Source organism: Echinops telfairi, unplaced genomic scaffold (assembly GCF_000313985.2).
Source record: "Echinops telfairi isolate 266 unplaced genomic scaffold, ASM31398v2 ScPeMD7_7424;HRSCAF=8462, whole genome shotgun sequence".
Lineage (NCBI taxonomy): Eukaryota > Metazoa > Chordata > Mammalia > Afrosoricida > Tenrecidae > Echinops > Echinops telfairi.
Genome location: NW_022111324.1, coordinates 52635570 through 52643424, shown reverse-complemented (window position 1 = coordinate 52643424; position 7855 = coordinate 52635570). Strand labels below are relative to the sequence as shown.

Sequence of the window (7855 nt, the reverse complement as noted above, 5' to 3'; positions counted from 1 at the left end):
ATTTTCCCCTATCTGTGTAATATATAAATTTGAACTAGCGCACACACACACACACACACACACACACACACACACACACACACACAAACAAGGCTGTTTCTAGACATTACACCCTGTGATTTAAAGAGCACTTTAAAACACAAAACAAAGCTATAAATCTGTTTGTGACCTTTTGGGTGGCTGAGGCAGGTGGTGAGGGCAGCACCCGAGGCCTTTTGCTATGGTTGCTGTTGTTCTTAGTAAACATAAGTAGACGTAGTTATGCTTTGTGTCAGAGGGACTCCAAACTCTTTTCTGCACTGTCATCCCAGTGTCAGGTGGAAGATGGGAACGTTCATCAATTCAGAAACAGTGCCAGGTGTTCGTCCAGAAAACCCCTGCCCTTTCTCTTGTTCCCTCCCACTCCCTAAGGACGCACATGCTTATAGGTCCCAGGTTGCTGGGGCAGGGGCAGTGGATGTCTCCTGCCCCCACACACTGATTAACAGCCTTCACTTTCATGCTCAAAACTCCTTGGTTTGAGTAAACTAGCCATGAAGTCTTCCTGGCACAAGAGGGCAGCATCTACCTATAATTGAAAAGTATTGTCTCTCGTACAAGGTTGTGGCAGAGAAAATGTTCCCTTCCCTAACCTATTGAAATCCCAAATCAAACGCACTGAAAGCCAATTCTGACTCAGAGCGACCTTAACCTAGGTCAGAATCCCATATAGAGCACCAGCTCCACAGATGAGGCACCTCAGAAAGCCAGGACCTGTAATGGGTTCATTTTGCCCTTCCCTTGACAGGTGGCAGGCCACAGAACCATTCTGACAGCTCAGAGAATGGCTGTCCTCAGAATCAGGATATTTTCAGATTTTGCAAGTAGGTTTTGCTCAAGCACTTGTGTCGCCAAAGACCTCCTTTGAAAAATTAAAACCCAAAGGTGTCACGTTGGTCACTAAGGTGTGCCTGGCCAGAGCCAGGCTATTTTCAGTTGCCTCATATGCATGAGAAAGCTGGATGATGAATCAGAAAGGCCAGAGAAGGATCTATGCGTCCGAATTATGGTGGTGGTGAAGAATATTGCTATACCAGGGACTGGGGACAGAACGAACAAATTAGTCTTGGAGAAAGATCAACCAGGTTGCTCCTCAGAAGTGAGGATGGTGAGACTTCTTGCCTACTTTGGACACGTCACCAGGAAGGACTAATTGCTAGAAAAGACATCGGTCTTGGTGAGCTAGAGGGTGAGCTAACGATGCTGTAGCCCCCACCATGGCGAAGCATGCCTGCTCTGGTGAGGATTGGGTGGGGTCCTATGATCCATACAGTTGCAATGGGATGGAGCCAAGTCAATGGTACCTCCTAGCAACAACTTGGGGCCAACTGCCATCTAGGTTCACATCACAAGCACTGAAATCACTGTGCAACCAGGGCTCCTAAAGATGCCTTCAGCTAAGCACCTCTGACTCATCCCAAACTTCTCTGGGATACAGAGAAGGGTCAAGATCCCTTGAATAATAGTGCTATTTACATGTACCTTGAACAAGTTGTCAGGACAGACGGGTCCCTGGAGGAGGACACCCCGTTTGGTAAAATAGTGAGGCAGCAAAAAAAAAAAGGTCTTCGATGCGATGTACTGACACCGTGGCTGCACGGCTAGGCTCAAACAGAAGGATGGTGAGGATGGCAAAAGACCAGGTAGGGTTTGAGTCAGAACCAACCTGATGGCACCTAACACCCACATTCGTCTGTTTGGGTCTTGTTTGTTTAACCATTAGAAGCTGTGTGACCTTGAGCACATGATTTCACCTGTGTGACTCAGTTTCCATAGGTCTAAACTAGTGTACATCAGTACCTTCTCAAAGGAAGCTCTGGGGCGTAGTGGTTATGCACTGGACTGCTAACGGCCAAGTCTGCAGTTCAAAAATGCTAGGTGCTCATCAGGGGGAAGACGAAGCCTTTTACTCTTTTAAGGGTACCGTCTCAGAAACCCACAGGGGCGGTTCTACTCTGACCTACAGGGTCACCATGGGTCAGAATCGACTCCGTGGCACTGTGTTGAGTACCTTCTCACTTGGTTTCGGTGAAGTGTCAATGCGTAAATGCTCCTAGGGCTGTGGAATTGTTCCGTTCTCGTGATTGGTTTCATTGGTTGGGATACAAGTATGTACTTGGGTCCGGTAAATGGGGGCATTCACTTGAATCTTTCTCCCTAACCCTGTTAGCACAGGTCTCTGAGGACTTCTCCTCAAACCCCAAAAGGATCGCTCCACCCACCCCCAGAACAGATTCCAAATTAAATGATTTCTTCTCCTTTGCTCCTCTACTTCCCTCGCTGGCTGGGTGGGACCCTCTCGGTGGCTGCTTCCTTTACTCAACTCCAGAGGGCGCTTCAAGGCTAAAACCACCCCCAAGCTCAGGTTCTTGCTCTGAGTCCAATCAGCAGACAGGGACAGGGCTTGGGGCCAAACTTGGAGAAGGTGACTTTGAACAAGGAGATGGACTTCTCATGCATCAGAATGGTTCATTGACTCTTTGAACACTCTTCTTTTACAGACCCATCCTGGTCCATTTTCTTAGAACCCTAATACTTTCAAAGGAGGGGTAGCATATTGGGCTACCATAAGGTTGACGGTTCAAACCCACCAGCAGCTCCAACAGAGAAAGATGAGGCTTTCTGCCCCTGTAAAGATTTACAGCCTGAGGAACCCACAGGGACAGTTCTGCTCTGTCCTTTAGGGTCACTGTGAGTTGAAATCAACTCCATGGCTGTGAGTTGCCAACATTTATAAATGTATACTGATTTCTATGCTAACTGATTTAATGTCCCTCTCCCTGACCAGCTACCATGAGGCAAAGGACTTCCCTGTTTAGTTCACTAATCTACATACAGCATTCAGTAGAGTGTCTGATACAGAGTCCTTTTTGACCAATTCTTTTGGACTTGTAAATGAATCCCTCTATCTCTTCACCCCGAACTTTATCCTCTGACATGACTTGAGCCAATCTGGCCTCAACACTCCCATCTCAACTTCATGACCTTTGGTTTCTATCATGGTTTCATAACACGTTTCCGTCCATGCCCCCCACCTCCCCACCTAAACGTGCTTCCTCCAGTATATTTCCATCACAGCCCCTACCCTGCTCACAACACTGCCATCGACACAGAAGGATGGAGTAGAGAACTTTAGAGGTTGGTTCTCCCACCAAAGCAATACTAAAATTGGAAAGAGCAAACGGAAGCCGCCATCTGGCAGTTTCTAGGTGAGTTTTACATGCCAACCTGCTCCAGCCCCATCCCTCAGGTACCCCCAACAGGGGAGGGATGGTGGCTTGTGTTGTTAGAGCAGCTCACTGGTGCCAGGGCCAGCAAGGGATCTTGGCCTCCAAGGCTTGATGGTGCAGTTTGCAGTGGAGTTAGTCTGCTGGGACCCTGAAGTATTTGTGCAGACAAATGTAGTCACCCCAGTCCTTTTAGAACAGCCATTTAAAAGGCCTTAAAGGTCAGGGTACCTTTTATGGGGAGCCCTGGTGGTGCAATGGTTACGTGTTGGACTTCGATCCACAAGATCAGCTGTTCAAAACCACCAGCTGCTCGGTAGCACAAAGAGTGGGCTTTCTATTCTCATAAAGAGTTACAGTCTGGGAAACCCACGGGGACAGTTTCTACCCTGTCCTATAGGGTCGCTATGAGTTGGCATCAATTCAATGGCAATGAGTTTGATTATACCTTTTATTCTTTTTCTTTCCTTGTCTTCAATTTAAAATATAGCTTTTATTTCTTAAGACATTGCATTTTCAATGTCAGAACAACACAGTGCTGACAATGTGCAATGTTGACGTCTTTTCCCCATATTCTATATCCAAGTACTGGGAATGCCCAGAAATTTGGTATAGCTGCACTCTTTGTTCCAGTCTCAGTATATATGCCGCCGAAGCAAGCAGAGCTTTAGCTGCTCGTGCAAGTGCTGTAAATGTGGGCCTTTGGATTTTTGCTGTGGAACAACGCTGTTTCTATTCTCCTCCATTGGCCTAATCAACCCCTCCGATGGTGGGTCCACCAGGTGGAGGAGCCCCACACCGGGGAAGCCTCCAGGCACTCCTGTGCATGCCAGGCCACACAGCTTGGTCAGGAGGGGGCTGCAGATGTTCTCCAGCCCTTCCTGCTGATGTTCGAATCCCTCTTTGTCTGCCGTCTGATTCTGACCAAGCCATGTGTTTAATTCTTTGCACCTGTCACGAATCCTGTGTGCGTGCTTGGTAGGAATGACGGTGTTGTTCTTGATGAGGACAGTCCTGGGTCCACTGGCAGGTTCAGTACCAAGGGACAGAGGAGTGGTACCCAAGGGCAGCAAGTCATGAACATGTTCAGATTTGTGTCCGGGTAGGATGACTGCCTGCACAGCCGGACCACAAGCAACAGCCTCACCAGGCTGGATGCTCTTGTCTAATTCCTTTCCATTGGAGAAATCCTGAAGAAGTTTCTGAATCTCGGGAACGTGGGTAGAAGCCCCTCCTCCCCCAGGACAATGCCATGGGTCTGGGACTTGTCTAGCTTGGCATCCTTCGGGGCTTTCTCCACAGGGTTCAGGGGGCCACAGAACAGGCCAGCATTCCGTTCTTCACATGGGGCATGGGTGATGGTGTGAGGGCTGGAAGCAAGAGTGCGCTTTCCACGTTCACAAGCAGTGCGCAGGCCAACGACAACACTGTGCTTCTCCCTGATGGCTTTTTTATATGTTCAAGTGATTGGTTGTTTGGCTGTCCTAATCTTCTCCACCAAAGTGGGTGTCTCCTGCTGTGGATTTTGACTCGGAGAATCCATCGTCAGTTGTGAAGATTGACATATTTCTCTTCAGCACCAACCCTTACATCTAAGCCATAAACAGCAGCAGCAGCAGCAGTTGGCTTATTAAGGGTCCTAAGGACGTCAAGGCTGGCGGTGGCTCCAGCACCTTTGGCATTCAGTCACCTAAGCAGGCTGGTACGGCGACAGCAGAATTGGTCACAGTCTTCCCAGGGTCAGCTTCTGCAATTCCCCTCACCTTTGTCAGAACCACAGAGGACACCTCTCCCCTGGATGGGAACTTTTCGTTTCCCCTATGTTTTACTCCGACCTTGGGCCTGCTCACATTCTTCACCACCATGAAAGGCCACAGCTTCCTATCAGATGGACAACAGCATCATTCAATCTTCATCTAGTCAGACCGTTGGCATCAAACACCATGTTTTGGGGATTCATAGTAACTTGGGTCTTTGCTACGTTACCAGTCAGTCAGTCAGTGCCTGTCAAAGCGATAGATTGTGGGCTGGTTTGCTTGCCCCGATCATTTCCATTGTCTCTGCTTTTCCATGCTGGAAGACATGCAGGCAGCCAGCCCTGGAGAGTGGACTAAAACACATGAACTGTAAGGCTGCTCCAGCACTAAGGATGGCCTTCTTTTCTTTGGCAAAATCAGGGCCGGGTTAGTAGCTGAGAGAACAGAATTGGAACACATTCTTTGCACACACAAAAAAAAAATTTGGAAAAGTCACTAAACAAAACAAAAACAAATGCACTGCCATCGAGTCAGTTCCAGTGCACAGTGACGCGACAGAACAGAGCGGACTTCGAATCGTTACAGGATCACACAGCCTCGTCTTTCTCTCATGGAGTAGCTGGTGGGTTCAAACCAGCAGACCGTGTGGTTAGCAGCTTAGTGCGTACCTCACTACCCACCAAGGTTCTTAAAGTCACTAAACAGCTTCATTAAACAATCACTGAAGGATAGAAAATGCCATCATATCTGATTTTTTATTTCCCTTTTCTCTGCAGTACTAAGCAATTTCTTTCAAAATACTAGCTGGGTGCAGACAGTGGAGCAGCGTCTTATCTACCTAAGGAGCTCTGGGGGTGTAGTGGTTACGCTGAGCCGAGAACTTCAAGGTCAGCAGTTCAAAAGGACCAGCCACTCCACAGGAGAGAGACGGGGCTTAGCGAGTTACAGTCTCAGAAGCCCACAGAAGGCAGTCCTACCGTGTCTGGCAGGGTCACTTTTAGTCGCCATCCACTTCATGGCAGCGAGTTTTTGTTTGGAGGTTGTTTTGTGTGTGTGCGCGCGCGCATATGTGTGTGTGTGTGTGTGTGTGTCTACATAGTGGGGACAATAATCCTGATGTTGGTTATTGCATTGCCTAAATAAGACCACAGAAGGCCTGGCATTAGGCAAGAAAAAAAGACATTCAATGAAGAAGAGATATATATTAATACTTTTCTGTGATCCTAGTCTAAATAACTGTCTAGATGTGCAAAGAGAAGACTCCAGAGGACTATTTCAAATACCACAGAGGATAAAAGTAGACTTACTCCAACATTTCTCTTCCCATGCAGCATCAATAGTCTGAGCAGATAGGGGTTAAAAGGAGTTTTATGTTTCTCAACAGGATTCCCCCGAAATTATATGTATTTACAAGTGGATTTAGCGTTGAGTCAGCACCTTGTCGCTGGAGGTCATCAGACCAAGACCTGATGACCCCATTGTAAGGGTGTCGTTGTTGAGCCTTCTGTGCCTCACGTAGAGAATCGAATCAGTTCCCTTCTAAGGTCTTCCATCTTACAATCCAATAAGAAGCTATGAATCGAAGGGAATCTTTCTCTAACTTCTTTGGCCCATTAGATTTTCTCATGCCTTTTTACTTGATTATGAAAGGCCCCTCTTGATGTTTGCGCTTTCATCTTCCGTCCAGATCTGCGGTTAGCTGTTGCTGAGCTGTCAGTGAAACCCTGCCTGGTCCTGTACCAACCCCATGATTGGTTGAGGATCTGACGTCTGTGATCCTTAGGGTTCTCAGAGGCTGATTTTCTAACGTGAAGTGCCAGGTCCTTCACCTGGTCTGTCTAAGTCTGCAAGTCTCAGCGAACCCTGTAAAGCGTCATCCCCAACCAGAAGCCTCCGTTGAGAAACAGGTGATTTGTTCGGGAGCAGTGTAGGAAGGGAAACCCCAACCATGCCTTGATTTTAGCAGAAAAGCTCTCATATAAAGGAAAGGAAGATTCCTTTCTCATCTCTCCTTCAACCTGAACCTCACCTCCATAAATCAAACTGTTAGGCAAGGAGATGATGCCCAGTAACTCCGGGGTTCCTATGAGTCGGATTTTGAAGTGCAAAGTGAGGTCTCATCGTGTCCATAGACCTCTTGGTGTAGAAAACAGAAACATACTGGTAAGTGTAGGTTTAAGGATATTGCTTTCTGAAGATAAGTTGTCTTCTCAAATTAAAGTAAATTTATCAATTTAGAATTTAAAAGATCATGTGGAAAAAAATGACCTTGATCTAAAACTTGAAGAGCAATGAAACCTCCCATCATTATGGAACCAGCCCCCTGCGGCGAACTGGAGATTAAACACACGTGCTTGTTTCAGTACCTCGTTGGCAAGTGACCCTTAAGATTCCCCTTGTGATTGGCTCTTGTGGGATTTCAAGTGGGCAAATCATACGACAATCTCTGTGCAAAAGGAAAGGCAGCCTTGCATTTTTGATCTTATGGAGATGTAAAAGTTTTAGTTTGAAGAGATATTTTGGGTAAAAATGAGACCATAAAATTTAGCAGAGGGAGAACACTTTGTTCTATTATATTGGCACTCCATGATGCTCACCTTCCCAACACAATCGCTAAAGACAAATGTGTGCCTAAACAAGTGTGGTGAAGAAAGCTGGGATCCTAAAGGCTTGAAGGTAAACAAGTGGCCATCTAGCTGAGGAGCAACAAAGCTCACATGGAAGAAGCACACCAACCTGTGTGACCACAAGGTGTCGAAGGGATCAGGTATCAAAGAACAAGAATTCATATCATTGTGTGCCCACCCTCCCGATACAATCACTGAAGACAAA

The 7855-nt window shown here is 47.0% G+C and overlaps 1 pseudogene; it reads right to left on the bottom strand.

Annotated features, from left to right (window-relative positions):
- Nucleotides 1-3901: 3901 nt before the first annotated feature.
- Nucleotides 3902-5387, bottom strand: LOC115872365 (annotated as a pseudogene).
- Nucleotides 5388-7855: the final 2468 nt, after the last annotated feature.